At 43.3% G+C, this 26,051-nt stretch overlaps 1 long non-coding RNA gene across 1 annotated transcript in view; it reads left to right on the forward strand.

The window, feature by feature from the left end:
* LOC126184539 (uncharacterized) overlaps positions 1-26,051 on the forward strand; it is a 277,653-nt gene that overhangs the window by 78,909 nt on the left and 172,693 nt on the right. The window lies entirely within an intron of this gene.

Here is a 26,051-nt window from a genome sequence, read left to right on the forward strand (position 1 = left end):
TATGGATGTATCGTGTAACAATGGTATTGCGCGTTGACAGCTACTACTGGAAATCGGATTTTTTGTACAAACTCGCTTGATCAGTATATATTCTTACATCAGTTGTGTGATAAAATATAGCTGTACTCTTTCTTCGTATTGGCATGACAAGTTGTAATCCCACTGGAAAATATGTTTGTGCTTTCTGTAATGCCATCAAAATGTGACTTGGATTTAATGAGATTGAAATCAGCTGCCCATAATTAGCGTGACATACTGCTTCATGCAAAGTTTCTATCTCGATCCCCACTTTCTCATCTAGTTTGCTTAACTGGGTTTGTATTTTCTCCAGATCACTATTTAAGACATTCATAGTGTTCTTTGCATAGTGTTGTAATCCCTTTGTTAAGTTCCGTACCGTTTTAGTAACACTGAGTATTCCTTGCTCTATGTTCCCTAACCCTGTTGCGTGCCAGTCTACCTTTCCTTTTGCATCTTTCGCTAATTCTTGTACATATCCAGTTGTGCAGTTTAAATTCTTGATATCCTCATTATCCGCTGTTCCAAATACTTTTTCAACTGTTTTCCTTCTGTATCTAACCAGCTCCGTTTCTTATGTATTGGGATTCGTGGTACTATTTTAGTTAACTGTTGCAGTTGAGTCCTGTTTCTCATACGAGAGTTTTAAACTCGTACCAATAATCCTTTCCCTGCCTCTTTTTGTAGCGTTGTAAGTCTATCCTGCAGTCTTTGTACATAATTCCTTATTTCGCAAATACTGACTGTAAACGCGACTGTCCAGGCGTGACTTGTAAGTAGAACATCTGATTGCAGTAACATCTTTGCACGTCACCTGAGAGAAAACTATGTCCCGTCAATCAAATGGCTCTCAGCACTATGGGACTCAACTTCTGAGGTCATCAGTCCCCTAGAACTTAGAACTACTTAAACCTAACTAACCTAAGGACATCACACACATCCATGCCCGAGGCAGGATTCGAACTTGCGACCGTAGCGGTCACACGGTTCCAGACTGTAGCGCCTAGAACCGCTAGGCCAGCGCGGCCGGCTCCCGTCAATCCACTCCCTCCTTTATACAAGTACACAAACACAGAATATGACAAATGAAGAAAATTAAGACTAACCTACGTAATTAACGAACACCACATGTGCATTCCATATGAGCATTTACGCTATTTGCTCCCAGACATCAGTGCATAAGGTATGTTTCTCTTATGTTCCGCCGGCCGAAGTGGCCGTGCGGTTCTAGGCGCTGCAGTCTGGAACCGGGAGACCGCTACGGTCGCAGGTTCGAATCCTGCCTCGGGCATGGATGTGGGTGATGTCCTTAGGTTAGTTAGGTTTAACTAGTTCTAAGTTCTAGGGGACTAATGACCTGAGAAGTTGAGTCCCATAGTGCTCAGAGCCATTTTTTTCTTATGTTCCTTTTGCCTTGGTAATCCTTCCCTTTCCGCAACAGCTGAAGGAATCTGTGGCAACCCATCAATCTCACCTCTGAACTGTTTTACTCTATATACTCTACATACATGCTCTAGTTGGCAACTGTAATTTTGCGTTGGCTGGCGACATTATCTCGATAACTTGATAAGATCAATGATATTTCGTTAAAAACCTTTTTTGTTTTGCCGTTTGGGGTATATAGGTTAGCTAGTAATACACACTGTCTTATTCTGTACTGTGGCAATTTACTCGTCCGTTGCCCAATACTTTCTGGTTTCTCTATTGCTTCTGTATTGGCCTGCTTTACCTTTTGTCAAATTTCTTTAAATTTCTTCGCAAAATTCTTCAATGGTTCACCCTGTGGGCCAGTTTAGGCTAAACTACGTTAAAAGATGACGGCATTTTCCGCTCATACATTACTTCGTACAGCGAGAGTATGAACCATTGAACTAAATGAACTGACGGCAAAACTTAAATATACGACGGAATCTGAATGCTGTGCATTCATTTAATGGCTTAATATTCTTTATAACGCACGGTGCACCCGTCCTGTTCGTCCATTCGTTCGAGGATGGGTTGGGCTGATATGTAACTTCTTAATTTTCAGCAAGCGACGTAATTGTTTCATTGCTTCAGGTACAAAGTTAATTCCTTGGTCTGTAATTTCAGTAACAAGTTGTTTACCATAGCCTGTGCTATCGTATTCGTCTTCTTGATCTGTGATGCCTACCAGAAACAAATATCGTAAAAAATGATCTAACATCGTAAGGACATACTAATTACCCACATGAGCTCCATTAAAAAGTCCTAAGACATCTAATCATAGCACTGAAAATGGTTTGTCAGCTTCAGGTAATCTCTGTAACAGAATTTTCTGATGACTCCAATCTGCTTTTTGCGCACACGGGATGCAGTTTCTTTCATATTGTCCTACAGCACTGTGACAGGTTTTCCGTCAAAATCTTTCAGTTAAACACCTATCAGTTGCTTTTTTTCCCTCTGTGACCTGATAATACGTGGTCATATGCTTGACGTACTACTTCCCCTCTAAGCACTGCAAGATCTACAATGTGAGGTCGATACTTTATGGATTTGCATAGCAAGTCTTATTACGTTTCAAACTTATATTGCGTTTGAAATAATTGCCAGTCATTGTCAGCTGATTGTGCCTTTATCCAATCTGCCAAGATTGAATCCACTAGTTGTAAAACTGCTAACATCCTACTTAGGGGGTTGGGTTGTTTGGGGGAAGAGACCAGGCAGCTAGGTCATCGGTCTCATCGGATTAGGGAAGTACGGGGAAGGAAGTTGGCCGTGCCCTTTCAAAGGAGCCATCCCGGCCTTTGCCTGGAGTGATTTAGGGAAATCACGGAAAACCTAAATCAGGATGGCCGGACGCGGGATTGAACCGGCGTCCTCCCGAATGCGAGTCCAGTGTGGTAGCCACTGCACCACCTCGCCCGGTACATCCTACGTAGCGCATCAGCATTTGTATGCTTCATTTCCAGTTTATGAATTAATTCATAGTTGAACTCATTTAATTTTAACATCCATCTTGGTAACTGAATTGATGGATGTTTCATTTTAAAAATGGGTGGTCCGTAATCAATTTCAGTTTATGACCGTACATATAGCAAAAAACAAAAGTGATTCCTTAAATAACTGCTAATATTTCTTTTTCAGTTGTCAAATAATTAGTTTCAATCTTATACAATTCATTAGAGGCTTATGCCACCGAATGTTCTTTTATTGTTGCTGGCATTACACGAAGGTATGAATTCCTGCTCAAAGGCAGGGAATATTAACACAGGATCTGATATTAACAACTCCTTGACCTAGCAACTTAGTTAACAGCTGTGCTGTTTCAGTGAATCCCTTCACAAACTTATGACAATAATTACATAACCCAATAAACGAATGTTACTCTTTATTGTCTGTGGTATCGGAAATTCACATACGGTGGAAGAAAGTCGAGCATCTATTCTCACTCTATCTTGACTGACAATATGCCGAATATGACACTAAATGGAAGGTGTACTGCCCTCAATCTACGAAATATTTTATCCAGAGGCTTAACACGATCTTCTATGGTTGTTGAATAGACGAGTATATCGTCAGTGCATACCATACAAGCAGTGTGCCACTGTGAGCTCTAGATAACCTGGACCCAAACCTAGGATTCACTCTGGGAATCCTACCACTCTCAGGCAAGTGTGCTTATTATATTTCGCTGACGTCAGCATCAGCACTTCCTCATCTCCAGGACCATTCCAGGAATTATGACATCCTGCCGCATGCCAAGATCAATTTGGGGAGAGGGAGGGGAAGGGAGAGAAGGGGATTGAAGAGGGGAAAGGAGAGGAGAGGAGGACATGGGAAGGTCCTGCCTTCCGCCCTGTACGTCCGCAAATTTTGCGTGAAGCACCCTCACCCTACATCCAGCACACCTGCGCTCTCCAGCCAAATACAGTAAAGTATCTGAATTGCCCAAAAGTTTGTCAACTATATTATTACTGATTTCCAAAAATCCGTTTACAGACTAGCTCACCAGTCACTATGGTTATTTTGATTTGAAACTATATATCATTCACCACGGAATAATGGGATGAATAGACAGCATATTTCCCTATAAATAGTTAAAAACCAACATTTTCTTGTAAAATACAAATAACGAAATAGGAATTCTTGTTTGTTGAATGTGAGTGCTTTTATCTTGAATACTATCCCACAAAATCTGAAAACGTAAATAAAAGCAAGTATACTTTCACATCTTATTTGCTATTTGCTCCTGTCACCACCAGGTTACTATGGTGTAGAAAACGAGTACTTAGCGCCACCAGCAGACTGCTGCACTAAAAATACACATTAGTTCGATCTCTGTACAACACCAATGGATGGCTCCATCGTTAAAAATCGCCCGTAGGTCGTTGGTTATGCCATGAGTAAGCAGTTCTCATTGTTAGCAACACAAAGCTCTCGAGTAAAAAGAACAACAGATTAGTAAATTAATTCTTTTCCGCTGCTAAGATATTACAATATTCTTAAATGTCTACAAAACACGCCTCACTGTTTACACCAAGTATCAAGGGCTTAGTTGAGGTTAATAATCAAAAACGTTGTAACACTCAAATAAATTAATGATACGTCACTACCCTGCAAATAAAAAGCGGACCAGAGTTGTAAATTAATTACTTTATGCAGCTATGTTGTTAAAAATGTTCGAAAATATCTGCAAAATACGTCAGCAGGGCGAAAAATGCGATGATTACATACTGCTTGAGGGGAAAAATGATCTTCAGACCACGAGTTCGTACTGCCGCCAATATGTTCCTGCAAGGTTAAAAATACAACACAGTTGTAAATTAATTACTTTTCCTCAACTGTGATCTTGAAAAAATTCGAAAATGTCTGCAAAGTATGTCAGTAAAGCGAAGAAGTGCGATTTTTATATTGTTAGTTGAGGTTAATACATGAAAAAGAAAAAAAAAACACCTTAAGACCTAAATCTATTAAAGTGAATCACATACGTCTGCAGTGCAAAAGATAGTGTGAGTTAATATCCGTATATACAAATACTCGTCAAATCAGTGCACCCTAGATTCTGAAGTATGTGTCTCAATGCTAGACTAACGACAACTGAATTTTTAAAAGTTTGGTCTAACAACTTTGTGTCGTACAACTACCCTGACCACGCTGATAGCTGCAGAAAAATACGTGTTAGCTCAGCAGGTTAACACACTCTCAAATAAAATATTTCTGAGGCAGTGAAAATAGTACGACGTTTACCTTGCTGTTTGAGGTTAACACATAGAAAAAAATAAACTGTAGGACTCAAATAAATTAAAGCAACATCACATACGACTGAAATGTAAGATGAAGTGCGAGTTAATGTCCACATAGTCCTCAAATCAATGCCCCAAAATTCTGAAGTGTGTGCCTCAATGGTAGATTTCAAAGCCTAATGAGAGTTGACATTTTATAGGTTAGAACTAATAATTTGATGATGTGAAATTGCCTTAACTAGGAAAAAGTTGATTTTATTACCAAAGATATTACTTAGACAATGGAAGAACATGTAGCCTAGAGTTGTAAACACACGACCAAAAACTATAACTGTGACAGATGTGTCATATCCAAAGAAAATGTCAGAGTCGGTACCTCAGAAACATGATTTACCTTATACTGTGTGACGTCTCATACTTTGTAAGCACAAATTAAATGCTGCCGCATCTAAATTTTCTGTGTAGCTCATTAAAATACAAGTTTATCATAATATAAATAAAATCGCTATGAAAATTCGATTTCGTACGCCTTGCAGACACAAAGAGCCACCATAATACACCTAACCCGTATTGAAAAGATATTGTATAACCACCGTCCATTGCTATAAATGCTAAACAAGTGCAATAACACATACTAAAGCGATGTTATACTCTATAACACACATATATGCAGACGTAGATAGGGAGTGTTAATGTCCTAAAAAGGTAGTGGAGCACATCCAGAAATGAAGTCAAAGATTCGGCCAACCCATGCTACTGCCTCAGCTGAAATATACGTTTAATATCAAGTCCTCAACCACATAGTTCATTTTCGGACATCAAGTAAGCAAAGCTTAAACAAAATGGCTCTAAATATTGCGCGGTTTGGTACCTCAACATTGCAGTGTGGCAGCATGACAGTGCCTGCTTTCAGAGACGAAGACATAGACGCCGTGATAAACAGAAAACAGAGACGAAATAATGTGAAGCATTGCCAATAATTGCCGAAGTGATGTAATTATATTCCATAACAAAGTAGTTGAAAAGAAAGATACAGGTCATCGTGAAAATATCCGAGCAGTATTGCACAGGCAACAAACACACGATACATTCTGCAGGGATCTTCGCCGGCCGCTGTGGCGGAGCGGTTCTAGGCGCTTCAGTCCGGAACCGCGTTCCTGCTACGATCGCAGGTTCGAATCCTACCTCGGGCATGGATGTTTGTGATGCCCTTAGGTTATTTAGGTCTAAGTAGTTCTAAGCATAGGGGACTGATGACCTCAGACGTAAGTCCCATAGTCCTTAGAGCCATTTTTGTAGTGATCTTCAGCGAGGTAATACAACGTTCAGTCACGTGTCTCGACACTTTATAAAATCTATACGGTGGTTACCAATAACGTAGCCTGCTTCTGCGCGTGTGATTTGACGTATATGTAATATATAATAAAGTTTTACTCTATATTGCAGGTCACCCATATTAAACAGTCAAACCTATGTGTCTTGTCGTATAGTATAACCGTAGGTATCGCTGTACATGGGAGACGTCATCTGCAACCGATAATTACGCTCCACCTAGGAAAATCTCTATACAGCTACCGAAGCAGGCTGGTACGTTAACGTAGATTTTAAGTGCAGTTCAGTGAGGTAGAGTAGTATGTGAATCCCATGTGCGCTGTGAATAAATTAAAGACGTCATAGCATATTCCGCAAAAAATGGCGCCAAATGATAACAATGTAATAATTTAATTCCGTGATTTGTGTTACGGAGTAGCAAATAGTGATGGACGGACTGTACCACCGACGGTATTGTGGAGAGCAACGCTCCCCCTGTTCTAATATCACTTCTGTTGTGGTTAGAGTATATTATTATAGCTATATGTTGATAGAATATTGTTAATGGTCTACATGCACATCAGTAGACAAAGAACAGACACCTTCCGACCCAATGCTAGCAGAACTGATGAAGCGACGGCAGACAAGTGCAGCAGACACATTACAGGATTGGGTGCTCAAATATAATGAGTCGAACCTGCCACAAATGAGTGAAGGTAAACTGTCATCTGTCATCCAGTTCTCATGCAGTCTAACGATATAATTGCAGCATGACGGTGGAGCTGCCAAACCATGTCATTATACATGTAACAATTCATAAAGGTCACTCGTATGGCTGTATATATGGAATTGTAGTAAGCCTACCGACTTATATCACAATATTAGCGTGTACAGTAGGCGATGTGAACACCGTTGGCCAATGCGAATTTCCAAACAAGGTCTGAACGTTGCTGTGTATGAATCAGACACTCTGTACAGCACGTTTTAATTTATCTATACAATGCATCATAAAATTTGAACGCTGGTTTATGAACTGCATAGAGTAACATAAGTGAATTTGCTTGCAATAAAGTATGTATATTGTGCTTCACAACGGGTGTATACCAATTTGTGAATTGTCGAGTTACAAAAAAAAAAAAAAAGTTTCTGCTGATACAGTCTTAATTACGTTGAATGAATACTCTAACTGTAGGTGCTATAGGCTCTAAACACACTAAACACAAGAAAGTGGAGATTGCGCATCTGATACAGGTAGTAACGAGTCCACATAGATCGAGCATTGCACACACCTCGTCCTGGAAGAAAATTGTGCACAGATCAGTTCGCTGAACCACATGCTATTCAGATGACATAACTTTGTTCACAATATCTGCCTCAAATCGGAAATTTAATACATCGTTGTCTATAATTGTCGCATTTGCCTTCGACTGATAGTGTCCACAAATTCTGTGCCTATTTTACAAATGAGAAACATACATTTGGGGAATGACAGAGCTTGTACTGTCCTCAGACGTCCTTTTCAAGCCAATGCTTCAAACCACCATCACATGACTATTACTGGTGTGAAAGTACTCCACTTCACTTGGCTCATCCAGTCACTAGTTATTTTTAGTAGCAAAGATGCCACTTATCAACTTTGTTAATTTAACCTTCATCATGCTGTATTCAGGCCACGCTGGTCCTAACATGATTTCAGTTGAACTGTGTTGAGACGTAGGTTCTGGAAAGAGATATGGACATTATTTCCGCTCTGTGTAGGTCTACGTTCTAAAACTACACTACTGGTCATTAAAATTGCTACACCAAGAAGGAATGCACATGATAAACGGGTATTCATTGGACAAATATATTATACTAGAAGTGACATATGATTATATTTTCACGCAATTTGGATGCATAGATCCTAAGAAATCAGTACGCAGAACAACCACCTCTGGCCGTAATAACGGCCTTGATACGCCTGAGCATTGAGTCAAACAGAGCTGGCACGCCGGAGTGCCCGAGCGGTTCTAGGCGCTACAGTCTGGAACCGCGCGACGCTACTGTCGCAGGTTAGAATCCTGCCTCGGGCATGGATGTGTGTGATGTCCTTAGGTTAGTTAGGTTTAAGTAGTTCTAAGTTCTAGGGGACTGATAAGCTGAGGAGTTAAGTCCCATAGTGCTCAGAACCATTTGAACCAGCCAAACAGAGCTTGGATGTCGTGTACAGATACAGCTGCCCATTCAGGTTCAACACGATATCACAGATCATCAAGAGTAGTGAATGGCGTATTGTGATGAGTCAGTTGCTCGGCCACCATTGACCAGACGTTTTCAATTGGTGAGAGATCTGGAGAATATGCTGGCCAGGGCAGTAGTCGAACATTTTCTGTATCCAGAAAGGCCCGTACACGACCTGCAACATACGGTCGTGCATTATCCTGCTGAAATGTAGGGTCTCGCAGGGATCGAATGAAGGGTAGAGCCACGGGCCGTAACACATCTGAAATGTAACGTCCACTGTTCAAAGTGCCGTCATGCGAACAAGAGGTGACCGAGAGGTGTAACCAATGGCACCCGATACCATCACGCCGGGTAATACGCCAGTATGGCGATGACGAATACACGCTTCCAATGTGCGTTCACCGCGTGGCGCCAAACACGGATGCGACCATCATGATGCTGTAAACAGAACCTGGATTCATCCGAAAAAGTGACGTTTTTACATTAATGCAACCAGGTTCGTCGTTGAGTACACCATCGCAGGCGCTCCTGTCTGAGATGCAGCGTCAAGGGTAACCGCAACCATGGTCTCAGAGCTGATGGTCCATGCTGCTGAAAACGTCGTCGAACTCTTCGTGAAGATGGTTGTTGTCTTGAAAACGTACCCATCTGCTGACTCAGCGATCGAGACGTGACTGCACGATCCGTTACAGCCATGCGGATAAGATGCCTGTAATCTCGACTGCTAGTGATACGAGGTCGTTGGGACCCAGCACGGCGTTCCGTATTACCCTCCTGAACCCACCGATTCCATATTTTGCTAACAGTCATTGGATCTCGACCAACGCGACCAGCCATGTCGCGATACGATAAACAGCAATCGCTATAGGCTACAATCCGACCTTTATCAAAGTCGGAAACGTGATGGTACGCATTTCTCCTCCTTACACGAGGCATCACAACAACATTTCACCAGGCAACGCCGGTCAACTGCTATTTGTATATGAGAAATCGGTTGGAAGCTTTCCTCATGTCAGCACGTTGTAGGTGTCGCCACAGGCGCCAACCTTGCGTGAATGCTCTGAAAAGCTAATCATTTGCATATCACAGCATCCTCTTCCTGTCGGTTAAATTTCGCGTCTGTAGCACGTCATCTTCGTGGTGTAGCAGTTTTAATGACGAGTGGTGCATGTATCAACCCATGATACTAACATGGCCTTTATCGATCTGTAACTGCCGTGAACTGAAATGACATTGCACACTGCAGCACCACAAGGAGCTGCAGTGGAATTGGAGAACTTGAAACGTCCCACATCCAGCTGCCGCTGCCCAACACTACAATGGCAGACAACAATGCAAACTAGCCACAGACTGCACGCAGCACAGCCAGTGATTTTCATATAGAGCGCTACGTAACGTTGCCAATAAGAAAACATAAACAGCCTACTTACAAACTGACGACTGAGCAAAGCAATACCATGCCTGCTGCGACCTGGTGATGCAACCTGAGAGAGAGGTCAGGACCGCAAGTTTGATCTTAGCATCAGCCAAGTTTTACAACTCGAAAATCAACGACATGCCCCCGGTTACTGTTGGGATTCACTTCCAACCATCTGGGTTCGGAATACTCTTATGAATAAGTAGTAGCATTGTATAGATTACTGTCAGCATAGATGTGATACTTATTCCAAGTAAGTGTCATGTTATGTATATAAGTTTTATCTAGTGGCCAGCAAGCATCTATCTGTGTCTTAGAGTCTCAATGATTCACTGTTGCGTCAGGCTACAGTGGTTGGGCATCTTGCGATAGTCGTTGGGCGTCAGGCGTCAGACGTCATGCGCGAGACGTCGGACATAATGCGTTTCGCATATTATACTTGATGCTTGCGCTGAGGGCAGCTGTCACGCGAAAAGTGAATGTGGTCGGGTGCTCCAACAAATACCATCACGTAGTCCAAAAAAAAAAAATTACACAGAACTTTGTAGTTCTTTACTCACTTCCTCTTTCCACTTCCTCACTGGCTTCAGGTAAGCATTAAACGCACATCACCTGAGCTCACCTTGAAGAAAAGGTGAAATAATTTTGGAGACGTTGTCAGTACGAGGATCAATTGCTACTTGCATCCAGGATCAAGTGCGTGTTTGTCTATATATGGTAAAATCCCAGCTGTGGAATACGTAAACTGATGTGCACACGGGGTCCAGAGAGTGAAACCGCTTCCTGGGGGTCATGTCTCCAGCACCCGCCGCACAGCTGTTGCTGGTAAATGGGGGATCCGCCTGTTCTCTAGCTCCACCAGCAGGTTCTAGGCGCTCAGTCCGGAACCGCGCGACTGCTACGGTCGCAGGTTCGAATCCTGCCTCGGGCATGGATGTTTATGATGTCCTTAGGTTAGTTAGTTTTAAGTAGTTCTAAGTTCTAGGGGACTGATGACCTTAGAAGTTAAGTCCCATGGTGCTCAGAGCCATTTGAACCATTTTTTCCACCAGCAGGCACGGTGCCAAGTCTACGGTTTCCATTTCTCAACCTTGGTTGATACTAAGATCAAACTTGCGGTCCCGACCTCTCTCACAGATTGCATCAGCAGGTCGCAGTAGGCATGGCATTGTTTTGCTGAGTTGTCAGTCCTCCAATTCCACTGCTGCTCCACGTGGTGCTGCAGTGTGCATTATGATTTCAATTCAGGGCATTTGCAGATCGATAATGGTCACGTAACCATCATGGGTATATATAAACATGCGGCAGACCTGCACCGAATGAGAAAATGGAAAAAAACTGTGGTGGTTGTTTGAAGCATTAATGCAATGGCGTGAAAAGGATGTCCAAGTGACATATGAGTAGAATGTGGTTAAGAGTACTCATCTGCGGAAAATTTTCTTCCAGGACAAGGTGTGTGCAATTATCCATCTATATGGACTGATTAATACCTGGGAAATTTGCATCAGAAAACGGCATTTACATCGCCTACACTATACGCTACTATTGTGACGTAAATTGATACGCTTGCTAGAGTTCCATACATACAGCAATTCACGTGAACTTTAAGATTTAATATACATACACTGAAGTGCCAAATAAACTGGTATAGGCACGCATATTCAAATATAAATACATGTAACAGGCAGAATACAGCGTTGTGGTATGCAACGCCTATATAGAGCAACAAGTGTCTGGCGCAGTTGTTAGATCGGTTACTGCTGACACAATAGCAGATTATCAAGGTTTAGTGAGTTATAGTCGATGCACGAGTGATGGGACACAGCATCTCCGAGGAAGCGATGAAGTGGGGATTCTCCCTTACGACCAGTTCACGAGTGTACCGTGAATATCAGGAATCCGGTAAAACATCAAATTTCCATCATAGTTGCAGCCGGTAAAAGATCCTGCAAGAATGGAATAAACGACGCCTGAAGAGAATAGTTCAACGTGACAGAAGCGCAATCCTTCCGCAAATTGCTGCAAATTTCAGTGCTGGCCATCAACAAGTGTTCGTGTGCGAACCATTCAAAGAAACATCATCGATATGGGCTTTCGGAACCGAGGACCCACTCGTGTACCCTTGATCAGTGCGCGACACAAAGCTCTACCCCTCGCCTCGGCCCGTCAACACCGTTATTGGACTGTTGATGGCTGGAAACATGTTGCCTAGTAGGACGAGTCTCGTTTCAAATTATATCGAGCGGATGGACATGTACGGGTGTGCAGACAACCTCATGAATCCATGGACCCTGCCTGTCAGCAGGGGACTATTCAAGCTGGTGAAGCTCTGTAATGGTGTGGCGTGTGTGCAATTGGAGTGATATGGGACGTCTAGATACGTCTAGATACGACTCTGACAGGCGACACGTACGTAAGCGCCCTGTCTGATCACCTGCATCGATTAATGTCCGTCGGCCGGAGTGTTCGTGCGGTTCTAGGCGATGCAGTCTGGAACTGAGCGACCGCTACGGTCGCAGGTTCGAATCCTGCCTCGGGCATGGATGTGTGTGATGTCCTTAGGTTAGTTATGTTTAATTAGTTCTAAGTTCTAGTCGACTGATGACCTCAGAAGTTAAGTCGCATAGTGCTCAGAGCCATTTTTGATTAATGTCCATTGTGCATTCCGACGGACTTGGGCAATTCCAGCAGGGCAATGCGACACCCCACACGTCTAGAATTGCTACAGAGTGGCTCCAGGAACACTCTTTTGAGTTTAAACGCTGCCGCTAGCCACCAAACATCCCCCACATGAATTTTATTGAGCATATCTGGGATGTATTTAATATACATTCACTGAAGCGCCAAACAAACTGGTATAGGCACGCATATTCAAATACAAATACATGTAACAGGCAGAATACGGCGTTGCGGTATGCAACGCCTATATAGGACAACAAGTGTCTGGCGCAGTTGTTAGATCGGTTACTGCTGACACAATAGCAGATTATCAAGGTTTAGTGAGTTGTAGTCGATGCACGAGTGATGGGACACTGCATCTTCTGGCAACGTGCTGTTCAGAAGAGATTTCCACCTCCTCACACTCTTACGGATTTATGGACAGCCCTGTAGGCTTCATGGTGTCAGTTCCCTCCAGCACTACTTGAAACATTAGTCGAGTCCATGCCCCGTCTTGTTGCGGCACTTTTGAGTGCACACGGGAGCCCTACACGATATTAGGCAGGTGTACCAGTTTCTTTGGCTCTTCAGTGTATCTCTATATTTGAATACGCATGTTTATACCAGTTTCTTTGGCTCTTCAGTGTAATTACGTCACTTTGGCAGTTATTGGCAAAAAATGGAAATGAGCGTTTGGCGTTATTGGCCGGGAGTCCCCTTGCGGGGCAGGTCCAGCCGCCTTGGTGCAGGTCTTATTACATTCGACGCCACATTGGGCGACCTGCGCGCCAGATGGGGATGAAATGATGATGAAGACAACACAACACCCAGTCCTCGAGCGGAGAAAATCTCCGACCTACCCGGGAATCGAACCCGGGCCCGTAAGACGGCAATCCGTGACGCTGACCACCTTTTTATTTGCATTTTTTTCGTTGTTCATCGATGTGTTTGGTCGTTGCGGACGTCACATGAGATCCGTTCAAGTTCGTTTTGTTGATCCTTCCACTTAATTTTTTATTACAGAGGTCAACCAGCTCTCTTACACCATTCAGCTATCGGGGCGGACAGATATTGGCCAAGCCTCACAGCCATTACTGCTGTAACCACAACGGCGATATCTTAGCATATTTAGAGCCATTTTGTTTAAGCTTTAGTTATAGTATTTCCGAAAATGAACAATGTGGTTCAGGACTTGATGTCAAGCGTGTATTTCAGCTGAGGCAGTGTCATGTGTTGGTAGTAACTCTTGACTTCATTTCTGGCTGTGCTCCACTACCTTTTTAGATCACGACTTCTACATCTACGTCTACATATATGTGTGTTATAGGGTATAACATCACTTTAGTACGTGTTATGGCACTTGTTTAGCATTTATAGCAATGGAAGGTGGTCATACAATGTCTTGCAATAGGCGTTAGGCGTATTATGCTGGCTTTTTATATCTGCAAGGAGGAAGAAATCGAATTTTCGTATATATTTTGTTTATATTATGACAAACATGTATTTTAATGAGCTACACATAAAAAATTAGATGCGGCAGCATTTAATTTGTGCTTGCCATACTTCCTGGGAATGCGACTACACAGACTAAATGCACACTCAACGTTTTTATGTGTTTGAACATCGCTTTTTTCTTGCTGCTAACGCATTTTTTAAAATATTGTGAGCAGCAATATCGGTCAGACACAGTCTACAAATCTGTTATTGAGCCTTGTGACTACAATCTGTTGTTATATACACAGCCTTTAGTAGGCCTGTATCATTTGTAAATAGCTATAAGTGGCAATGAATAACTTCGTTTATAATGTTTCTAGTGAATAACACGACTCATTACGTTTGTTTCTTCTAAAATGGTGTTGGAGAACTTTTGTAAATGCTGGAATTTATGCTTCGGGATGTGTTGTGAGTATCCCTAATTAATTACAATAAGTTTGTCTATTTGCCTGCTTCGATAACACATTTTTTTCTGCAGCTATATGCATGGTTTGAGCAGTTTCGCAACATCAAATTATTAGGCCTAATCTCTAAAATGTCAACTTTTATTAGCCTTTGAAATCTACTGTTGAGGCACATACTTTAGAATGTTGCGGCATTAATTTGAGGAATACGTGTATATGTGGAAATTAACTCGCCCTTTCTCTTACAATGCAGACGTATGGGATGTCGCTTTGATTTATTTGTGTCCTACAGTGTATTTTTTTTTAATGTGTTGACCTCAAACAGCAATGTAACCACCGTAATTTTTGAACTGCCTGAAAAATATTTTATTTGAGAGTGTGTTGTGGATAGATGTAATTAATTACATTCAGTCTGTCTATTTATCTGCTTAGCTACCACTTATTGTTCTGTTGTCATAAATTTGGGCAGGTAAGTTTTACGACATCTAATTTTTGGCCATTGAAATGTGCCACTGAAGTACATACTTTAGAATTTGGGCATTAATTTGACGAATATGAATATACGCGGAAATGAATTCGTTCTTTCTTTCATATTGCTGACTTTTTTTGACATTAAACAGCGTTTTTCGAGTATTAACCTCAGCAAACATATTAACATCACACTTTTCCGCGCTGGTGACGTATTTTGCAAGCATTTTAAAATATTTTCGACATCTTAGGTGCAGAAAATAATTAACTGAAAACACTGTCACGTTTTTAAAGAGCACTATGGTGACATGTTATTAACTGATTTGAGTCTTATAACATTTTGTCTTATATTTATCTCAACAAAGCCCTGAGTACTCGGTGTAAATACTCCACTTTTCGCGCTGCCAACGTATTTTGCAGACACTTAAGAATATAGCAGTACCTTAGTTGTGGAAAATAATTAATTTACGAGTCTGCAGTGCTTTTTAGTCAAGACCCATGTGTTGGTAACAGTGAGAACTAGTTACCCATGGCGCAATCAGCGACCTAAGGATGATTTTTCAGGACGGAGCCATCTATTGTTTTAGTAAAGAGATCGAACTAAGATCGATTTTTTAGTGCAGCCATCTTCTGGTGGCGCTTAGCACTCGTTCTCTAGAGCCAGAAATCTGCTGGTGACAGTAACAAATGGAATCTGAAATTGTACTTTCTTTTATTTACGTTTTCAGTGTTTGTGGGACAATATTTAATGTAAAAAAAACTCATTTTCAACAAATAAGAATTAGTTTTTGATTATTTATTGTGGAATATGCTGTCTGCTCATTCCAGTATTCCATGGCGAATGATATATAACTTCAAATCAAATTCACCAATGTCATATGATGACATATGGCATTCCAGCCATCTCTAGACATATGCACTTCCAACCAACTATGTGCACGTTATTGCATCTTTCCTCTCCAAACGCCCATCCTATGTTACTGTTATCAACATCAGTTTCCATACCTTCCACCAAAGAGTGCTTTAATGTTCGTTCTCTCCCCTCTCCTTCACTTCTTATACACTACTGGTATGTGCAATCCATCTCCTCATATCAACATCCTTCAGTATGCTGATGTCACCACTTTCCTTGCCCTCTATCCTACGCTCCAGAAGTTCTAACGATCACTCCAAATCCACCTCATTCAGTTTACGTTCTGGCGTAATCAATGGCTTCTTAAGATTAACCCCTTCAGAACCAAGACAATAAGTATAGGACGCTCCACTCGCACCTTCTGTCTCTATGGCTTCTGCCTCACCATTTACGATCATCTCATCCAACTAACCAACATACCTTGGACTAACCTTCAACCGGCAACTAACGTGGAAGCTTCACCTACTAACCATCTAACAGAAAGCCCACAATGCACTAAAACTACAAAGCAGCTGAACATGGGGACTACACCTCTCCACTGTTCTTCACACGTTCAAATCCCACCTTTGCTATGCAAATGTTACATGAATGTCTGCCACTCTTGAGTTCTATAAGATCCTCGAGATCCTTGAAAACCACACTCTCCTCCTCGCTATCCGGTTCCGCTTAACTTTCCCCATAAGGGTCCTTTACCAACTCATCGAATTCCCACCCCTCCTCACTCATACTAATCACCTCTGAATAATCTGCACCATCCATAAACTCGACTCCAACACTCCTGTTGTGTCCCCTCTCCTTTCGAATCGTAGTGTGCTGCCGCGCCTCTACCTACACATCCCACCAACCCGTCACCTGAACACCCTCCAAGTTCTCTCTCAAAGAAATTTCAACCCTTTCCCTCTCACGGACCACGAACCCCGCCCCGACGTATACTCGATCTACTAACTCTGAATTTACCCAACTTTATCCACCCCCACCCCCCCAAGGGCTCCCTCCTCCTCCTCTTCCTCCCCCATGCCATACCTCCTCCTTTACCCCCCCTCCCACTGTCACCCCTCATCCCCTGTTCCTCTACACTCTATAGATGCCAATAACAGTTGCCCTCTCTCCTTGTTCTCCATAGCCACTCCTGTCTTGTCACCACCTCTTACTGGTCCTCAGTCCCCATCATCACCACTCTCCCGTCTTCCTCTATAATTACCCTTCTTCTCACCTGCAATATACCATCCCAAGGTAGCTCGTTTTACAGTTATACTCTGAGTGTACGGTGCTTAATTTTTAATGGTCAGTGTGTCTCCTGTCATGCTCAGTATTTTTGAAGTGTTTTTTCAAATGTTTAGTGTTTTCAGGTGTTTCTTAAACGTTTTTAACTGTGTTGTCTGTTCAAATTTTATCACTGTTTTTAAACAATTCACGAAGACAGTATTTTATTATTTATATTTCTTCCATTCAGGTCACCTTTTCAAATAATTTTAAATTCGTAGTACATATGTCTCTTTGTTATTTTTTGTTTTGTTTTAGCATCTAAGCGTTAAGTTCTACTGGCTAAAGAGCAGGTTATTTGTACCTCTGACAGCTCCCCCCCCCAACTTCATGGGTTGAGCGTGGATGGAATAACAATAAAGAAAAAGTTACCTATGTGACTCGTGAGCCAAACCTTAAACTAATTTTTGAAAATCAGTAATGCAGACGCAATTGTGATATTTTTGGCAGTTCAGATGCGGAAGTATTTGGCTTCACGGCGAGCGGGGCTCGCAGTGTGCACAGGGCGAGGGGGTTGCGGGATGGGATATGCTTCATGCAAATGTACAGAAGTGCAGAAATCTGCAGGACTCTCCCGTCTCCATCCCTCCCCTCCCGTCACCTCCCCTCCTCTCCCGTACCCTACTCTCCTCTCCCCTCCCTTTCTCTCCCCTCTACTTCTTTACCTCGGCATGTGGCAGGATGTCACGAATCCTGGAATGACTATCGAGGTAAGGAAGTGCGGATGCTGGTGTCAGCAAAATAGAATGAGGTAACAAAAGTCATGGGATACCTCCTAATATAGTGTCGGACCTTCTGTTGCCTGGCATAGTGTTGCAACTCTATATGACATGGACTCAATAAATCGTTGGAAGTCCCATGCAGGAATATTGAGCCATTTTCCCTCTATATCGGTCCATAATTATGAAGCGTGCCAGTGCAGGATTTTGGGCATGAGCTGACCCCTCAATTACGTCCCACAAATGCTCGATGGTGTTCATATTTGTTGATCTGGGTGGCGAAATCATTCACTTGATCTGTTCAAAACGTTCTTTAATCCAGTCACAAACAAATTCCATCGTTGATTGGGAACATGAAGTCCATTAATGGCTGCAAATGGTCTCCAGGTAGCCAAAGATAAACATTTCCAGTCAGTGATAGGCTCAGTTGGAACAGAGAACCCACTCAATTCCGTGTAGACTCAGCCCACACTATTATGGAGCCACTACCAGCTCGCACGTTGTCTTGTTGACATGTGTCCATCTTCGCGTGGACTTCACCACCCTCAAAACCTACCATTAGCTCTTAACAACTGAAATCAGGACTCATCTGACCAGGCCATCGTTTTCCAGTCGTCTAGGGTCCAACCAATGTGGTCAGGAGCCCCGGAGAGGCGCAGCAGGTGATGTGGTGTTAGGAAAGGCACTTATGTCGGTCATCGGCTGTCATAGCCCATTAACACCGACGTTTGCCACACTGTCGTAACGGATACATTACGATTTCTGCGTTTATTTCACGCAGTGTTGCTTGTTTGTTAGCCCTCACAACACTACGCAAAAGCCGAGGCTTTCTGTCGTTAAGTGAAGGCCGTCGGCCACTGCGTTGTCCGTCGTGAGAGATAATGACTTAAATGTGTTGTTCTCGGCGCACTCTTTACACTGTGGATCTCGGAATATTGAATTCCATAGCGATTTCCAAAATGTAATATCCCATGCGTCTAGCTCCAAGTACCATTCCGCTTTCAAAGTCTATTAATTCCCGTCGTGTGGCCGTAATCACGTCGGAAACCCAGTCACATGAATCACCTCAGTACAAATGACAGCTCCGCCAAAGCATTAACACCCTGAGTACATGATACTACCGCCATCTGTATATGTGTATATCGCTATCCCATGACGTTTGTCACCTCCGTCTGTAAGAAGCACACTTTCCTGAGCATGGTAGGATTCCCGGTATGACCTCTAGGTCGAGTTCACGGTTATCTAGAGCCTACAGTGCCACACTGTTCATGCAGATTCCTGGTTTTAATCCACGAGGTGACCTACTTAATAGGCGTTGGAAAGTAGCCAGAACATTTTTCAGTCCGAACGGCATTCTTCGGTATTGGTAATGACCTGAATGTGTTGTGAAAGGTGTTTTGGGTGTGCCTTCGGGAAACACTTCCAGTTGGTGATAACCGCTTCTATGATCAAACGTTGAAAAATATTTAAGTCTTTCTAAGTTATCTAAAGTATCCGTGAAGTACCGTCAACTGACTTTTTCACTACAATAACAATATTTGGTGACCATGGGCTATCGCTATACTCGACAATACCCTCATGTATTTTCTGATCTATAAATTATTCTGCTAGAGGCTGTACGTGTTTCGCTACTCTTTATGGTTTCCTGTAAACTGGTGGACTATCTTCTGTTCGTATGTGATGATAAGTGATAGGAGTTGCTGGTAATGGACCGACTGAACTGAATAATGCTTAATATCCTAACAACAGAGCTTCCGTTGCTTCCCGTTCACTGTCTTTCAAGTGACAAAAATTGGCACATAGTACAGATGCTTCGATCATCTCGTGATCCATCGATATCGTCATCTTCGAGTATTTCTAAACTCTCTATTACTAATCCTTTCGGGAGGTTCACTTAATCTGCCCCGAAGTTATAAAAGCTTGCTGGGGTGATCAGTTCCCCAGAGAAACTGGTTATGCATGCAACACTTCGTCTTATAAAACAGTGCATTTCATCTACTGCGTCATTGTTCTGCAGTGGTTCAACTACACATCATCTCTGCTGCGACGCATTGGCATCTGCAGATATGCAAACCAATATCCCTGTATCAGCAGGCACTTTGTCATGCGTAATTATGTTTAATGTATGTGCATGCAGTTCGGTTGGTGGCTCATTAGCAATCGGTGTACCATGCGACATTGAAGCATTCACAACAGTTTGACTCTTCGGAAACAAGTTCCGGCCAAATTCAACTGTGTGCTGTGCAAGATTAATTTTTGCATGATGCCTGTCCAGGAAGTCAAGTCCGACAATCACGGAATACCATTGTCCCACAGCTAGGGACACTTCCAAATGCTCACGAAACTCTACAGCTCCAGTTCTAAAAATAAGCTGTGTTATTCCCAGCGACATCAAATAATTATTTCTCACTCCTGGTAATTTATACCTCGAAGTGTCTGGTCTTCTTCTACCGTGGAGACCGAGCGAGCTGGCGCTGTAGTTAGCACACTGGACTCTCATTCGGGAGGACTACGGTTCAAATCCGCGTCTGGCCATCCTGATTTACGTTTCCCGTGATTTTGTTAAATCGCTTCAGGTAAACGCCGGAATGCTTCCTTTGAAAGGGCATGGCCGACTTCCTTCCCCAACCTTTCCTAATCCACTGGGACAGATGACCTTGCTGTTTGGTTCAAAATTGCTCAAATGGCTCTGAGCACTATGCGACTTAATTTCTGAGGTCATCAGTCGCCTAGAACGTAGAACTAATTAAATCTAACTAACCTAAGGACATCACACACATCCATGCTCGAGGCAGGATTCGAACCTGGGACCGTAACGATCACGCGGTTCCAGACTGAAGCGCCTAGAACCGCATGGCCACACCGGCCGGCTTGCTGTTTGGTCCCCTCCCCAAGATCAACCAACCAACTACCGTCGATGTTTATAGACTAATCACAGATACATGTGCAGCAGTATCGACTAAAATTTTTATTATTTACAAAGCCCATCAAGCAGCAATCCATCTCTGCACTGGTGTCTGCAGTTCTTTGACTCACTGGAATGTTTTTCGGCGGGAAACACCTCCGCTTATGTTTCAAGTTTTTCATTGCTTATTGCCATTACCTCACCTTCTATCCCCAAACTCGTTTGCCTTGTGGTCAAAACTTACACATTTGTAACATTGTAGTTGATCGCACTGCGCCTTCAGATACCCTTTTTTCACACAACGATAACAATTCATTTGAGAAGGACACATTCAATCGTCATTATGCACTCGTGTAGCAATGTCCAACTCCTGCAGTTGCGTGGCAACACGCAGTGCTGAGGCTAAAGTCTCTGGATTTTCTAATCGTGCTCTTCGCGAAAACTCCGCAGGAATTCCTCGGAAAAGAATCGAAAGCTCCGTTTTCTGCCACCCTGAGTATCACGCGATCCCGCTTCTGGATTTCTTGTCAGCTCATATATTTGCCCATTTCCTTTTCGGATTCTGTCTGAAAAAGTCTCCACAGTCTCGTCTGCGTTCTGTGTCAACCCATTCCACTTCTGTGCTATTTTGCTTAAGGTATCTCTGGTGGAAGCTTTCGGCTAATTGTTCGAATGTACTTGCCTTGCTCAGCGTTTCGTGATACAACATGTACATCTCGGCTTCTCCGGAAGGCATAAATTAGCCATCAAATGTTCAAATGTGTGTGAAATCTGATGGGACTTAACTGCTAAGGTCATCAGTCCCTAAGCTTACACACTACTTAACCTAAATTATCCTGGGGACAAACACACACACATGCCCGAGGGAGGACTCGCACCACCGCCGGGACAATTGGCTATCCGTTGAGTAGTTTCACCTGACCAACTGCTCATTTCGGCTGTAGCCAGGACATCATTAATGTGATTAGGTTAGATACTGAAGAATTTACTGAAAAGTGGGGCATTTCTATTGGCAACTTACGTTCTCTCAAACCTGACTGTGGCTCTTGAGCAGCCTGGAAAGATTCTAACTGTCCATCAAATCATCGTGGCGTAACTTCCGTTGAGCGTTCTTCTCTAACAATTGTGACACCTGCTCCGTCAGAGTGGTTATACTATTACTATAGTAGCTGACATAGCCTTTTGTGCAAGTTATCACTACCTTACATTTACATTGAAAATGTTTGCATCAAGCAGACAAACATACAACAAACAAGAAAAACACGACTACAATGTACGAAAAGAGATTCATCTAATTGTTTGCACTGATCATCGCCCAGCGCCGCGTAATAGATTCGTGTGCTGTATGACCGTACCGTCTACAAGTATAACAAGTTATTGGTACAAACTGAGAGCATGATTCACCATCTATCTACTGTAGAATACTTCCTTGCTTAAGTCCTTGTCTTATTTCGAAGTATTCAGAGTTCCCCAATGGTGTTCTAATTCTACAATTGTGGCCTCTGTACATTGTCTTTATAACATTAATGTATCCATCTTCTATATCTATCTTCTTCAGTTCTTCCCAGAGTCTTTCCCTGTCAACTGAGTCATATGCCTTTTCTATGTCTATAAAAACCATTATCACCCTTTTGTTATACTCCCAACTTTTTTCCATCAGTTGACGGATAGAAAATATCAGGTCGATTGTGCTCCTTCCTTTCACCATGACCCGTTAAATTACCAATAGTACATCTCATTAGTAACAAATATGTTGCTTTATAATTCCCTCTGAATTCTGATAAAGGAACAGGTTCCGTCGGTTCTACAAAATGTACTACCATATTACAACCAGAGAAAGAAAAAAAATATCTTTCGTGTTTAGCGTGTTGCAGTTACTGCTGTACTGTGAGAACACCATAGGTGCACTAATTCCGAATTCTAGGCGTTGCAGTCGAACACTTTCAATGACAAATTATCTGATGATGGCGTCCAAGTGCACACTTCTGGCACCAGTTTGCACGGGGCTCTGAGGAGACACCCCTGCATGAGGTCAGGATGCCTGCTGGGAACATGTGAAGCGTCTTCGACGATAGTGTAACATTACACTACTGCTCATTAAAATTGCTACACCAAGAAGAAATGTAGATGGTGATTCAAATGGCTCTGAGCACTATGGCACTTAGCTTCTGAGGTCATCAGTCCCCTAGAACTTAGAACTACTTAAACCTAACTAACCTAAGGACATCACACAGATCTATGCCCGAGGCAGGATTCGAACCTGCGACCGTAGCGGTCACGCGGAAATGCAGATGATAATCGGGTATTTATTGGACAAGTATATTATACTAGAACTGACATGTGATTACATTTTCACGCAATTTGGGTGCATAGATCCTGAGAAATCAGTATCCAGAACAAAAATGGTTCAAATGGATCTGAGCACTATGGGACTTAACTGCTGTGGTCATCAGTCCCTTAGAACGTAGAACTACTTAAACCTAACTAACCTAAGGACATCACACACACCTATGTCCGAGGCAGGATTCGAACCCGCGACCGTAGTAGTCGCGCGGCTCCAGACTGTAGCGCCTGGAACCGCTCGGCCAATCCGGCCGGCGGTACTCAGAACAACTACCTCTGGCCGTAATAACGGCCTTGATACGCCTGGGCATTGAGTCAAACAGAGCTTGGATGGCGTGTACAGGCACAGCTGCCCGTGCAGCTTCAACACGATACCACAGTTCAGCAAGAGTAGTGACTGGCGTATTGTGACAAGCCAGTTGCTCGGCCAACATTGACCATTAGTGAGAAATCTGGAGAATGTGCTGACCAGGGCAGCAGTCGAACATTTCCTGTATCCAGAAAGGCCCGTACAGGACCTGCAACATGTAGTCGTGCATTATCCTGCTGAAATGTAGGGTTTCGCAGGGATCGAATGAAGGGTAGAGCCACGGGTCGTAACACATCTGAAATGTAACGTCCACTGTTCACAGTGCCATCAATGCGAACAAGAGGTGACCAAGACGTGTAACCAATGGCACCCCATACCATCACGTCGGGTGATACGCCAGTACGGCGATGACGAACACACGCTTCCAATGTGGGTTCACCGTGATGTCGCCAAACACGGATGCGACCATCGTGATGCTGTAAACAGAACCTGGATTCATCTGAAAAAATGACGTTTTGCCATTCGTCCACCCAGGTTCGCCGTTGAGTACACCATCGCAGGCGCTCCTGTCTGTGATGCAGCGTCAAGGGTAACCGCAGCCATGGTCTCCGAGCTGATGGTCCATGCTGCTGCAAACGTCGTCGAACTGTTTGTGCAGATGGTTGTCGTCTTGCAAACGTCCCCATCTGTTGACTCAGGGATGGAGACGTGGCTGCACGATCCGTTACAGCCATGCGGGTAAGATGCCTGTCATCTCGACTGCTAGTGATACTGGCCGTTGGGTCCCAGCACGGCGTTCCGTATTACCCTCCTGAACCCAGCGATTCCATATTTTGCTAACAGTCATTGGATCTCGACCAACGTGAGCAGCAATGTCGCGATACGATAAACCGCAATCGCGATAGGCTACAATTCGACCTTTACCAAAGTCGGAATCGCGATGGTACGCATTTCTCCTCCTTACACGAGGCATCACAACAACGTTTCACCAGGCAACGCCGGTCAACTGCTGTTTGTGTATAAGATATCGATTGGAAACTTTCCTCACGTCAGCACGTTGTAGGTGTCGCCAACGGCGCCAACCTTGTGTGAATGCTTTGAAAAGTTAATCATTTGCATATCACAGCATCTTCTTCCTATCGGTTAAATTTCGCGTCTGTAGCACGTCATCTTCGTGGTGTAGCAATTTTAATGCCCAGTAGTATATTAAAATTCAATAATTCATTCGTATTTACAATCCGTTACTCTTCTGCACCAGCCTTAGGTGATGCTTCCTTCAGCTGAGCGATGCATTCTAGCCGACGTGGCTGCACTCCCAGGAATGGTGCTAGAGCCGCCGACACTGAGCGGGTTGCCGGGTGGCAGGTGGGGGCCACGACCAGCGCAACAGTTTGTTCTAGTGCTGGCTGTTGGAGTGTCCTTGGTTCCACTCCAAATTCAGAAATGCCCCTTGGTAACCAATCAGTGATTTACATGTCGGCAGTCGTGTGGTCGATTCATCTCTTCCCTACCAGCCTGGTAGGTTTCAGCATCCTGAGGTACCCGGGTGTTGAACAGGAACGTGGACTCCAAGAGATCTTATTACTGGTTTCAGCATTAAATTTCAGTGCTGCGTTGTGGTGTTGTCGGAAGACAGATAGTTTCTCCGTCAATAGATGGTAGACGGAGATCCGCATGATGTTCGTCAGGTGAAGACCAGCATATTGAGAACTTCTCCGGCTAATTCAGAGACTATGATGGAGCATCGAGGACATAGATTCACTACAATATTGTAATCGTAGAATCCAATGTTATTACTGTGAATATCAACGATCCCAATGATCATCTGAATAGAGCCGAACAAGTAGAATATTTAAAGTGAACTAGTGCGACGCTGTGGCGTCGAGTATCATGTCGTTTTTGGAAACCCAGAATCTGCTATGTAGGAATCAACATGGATTCCGGGAACAGCGATCGTGTGAGACCCAACTCGCTTTATTTGTTCATGAGACCCAGAAAATATTAGACACAGGCTCCCAGGTAGATGCTATTTTCCTTGACTTCCGGAAGGCGTTCGATACAGTTCCGCACTGTCGCCTGATAAACAAAGTAAGAGCCTACGGAATATCAGACCAGCTGTGTGGGTGGATTGAAGAGTTTTTAGCAAACAGAACACAGCATGTTGTTATCAATGGAGAGACGTCTACAGACGTTAAAGTAACCTCTGGCGTGCCACAGGGGAGTGTTATGGGACCATTGCTTTTCACAATATATATAAATGACCTAGTAGATAGTGTCGGAAGTTCCATGCGGCTTTTCGCGGATGATGCTGTAATATACAGAGAAGTTGCAGCATTAGAAAATTGTAGCGAAATGCAGGAAGATCTGCAGCGGATAGGCACTTGGTGCAGGGAGTGGCAAC

The sequence above is a fragment of the Schistocerca cancellata genome, chromosome 4 (assembly GCF_023864275.1).
Source record: "Schistocerca cancellata isolate TAMUIC-IGC-003103 chromosome 4, iqSchCanc2.1, whole genome shotgun sequence".
NCBI lineage: Eukaryota > Metazoa > Arthropoda > Insecta > Orthoptera > Acrididae > Schistocerca > Schistocerca cancellata.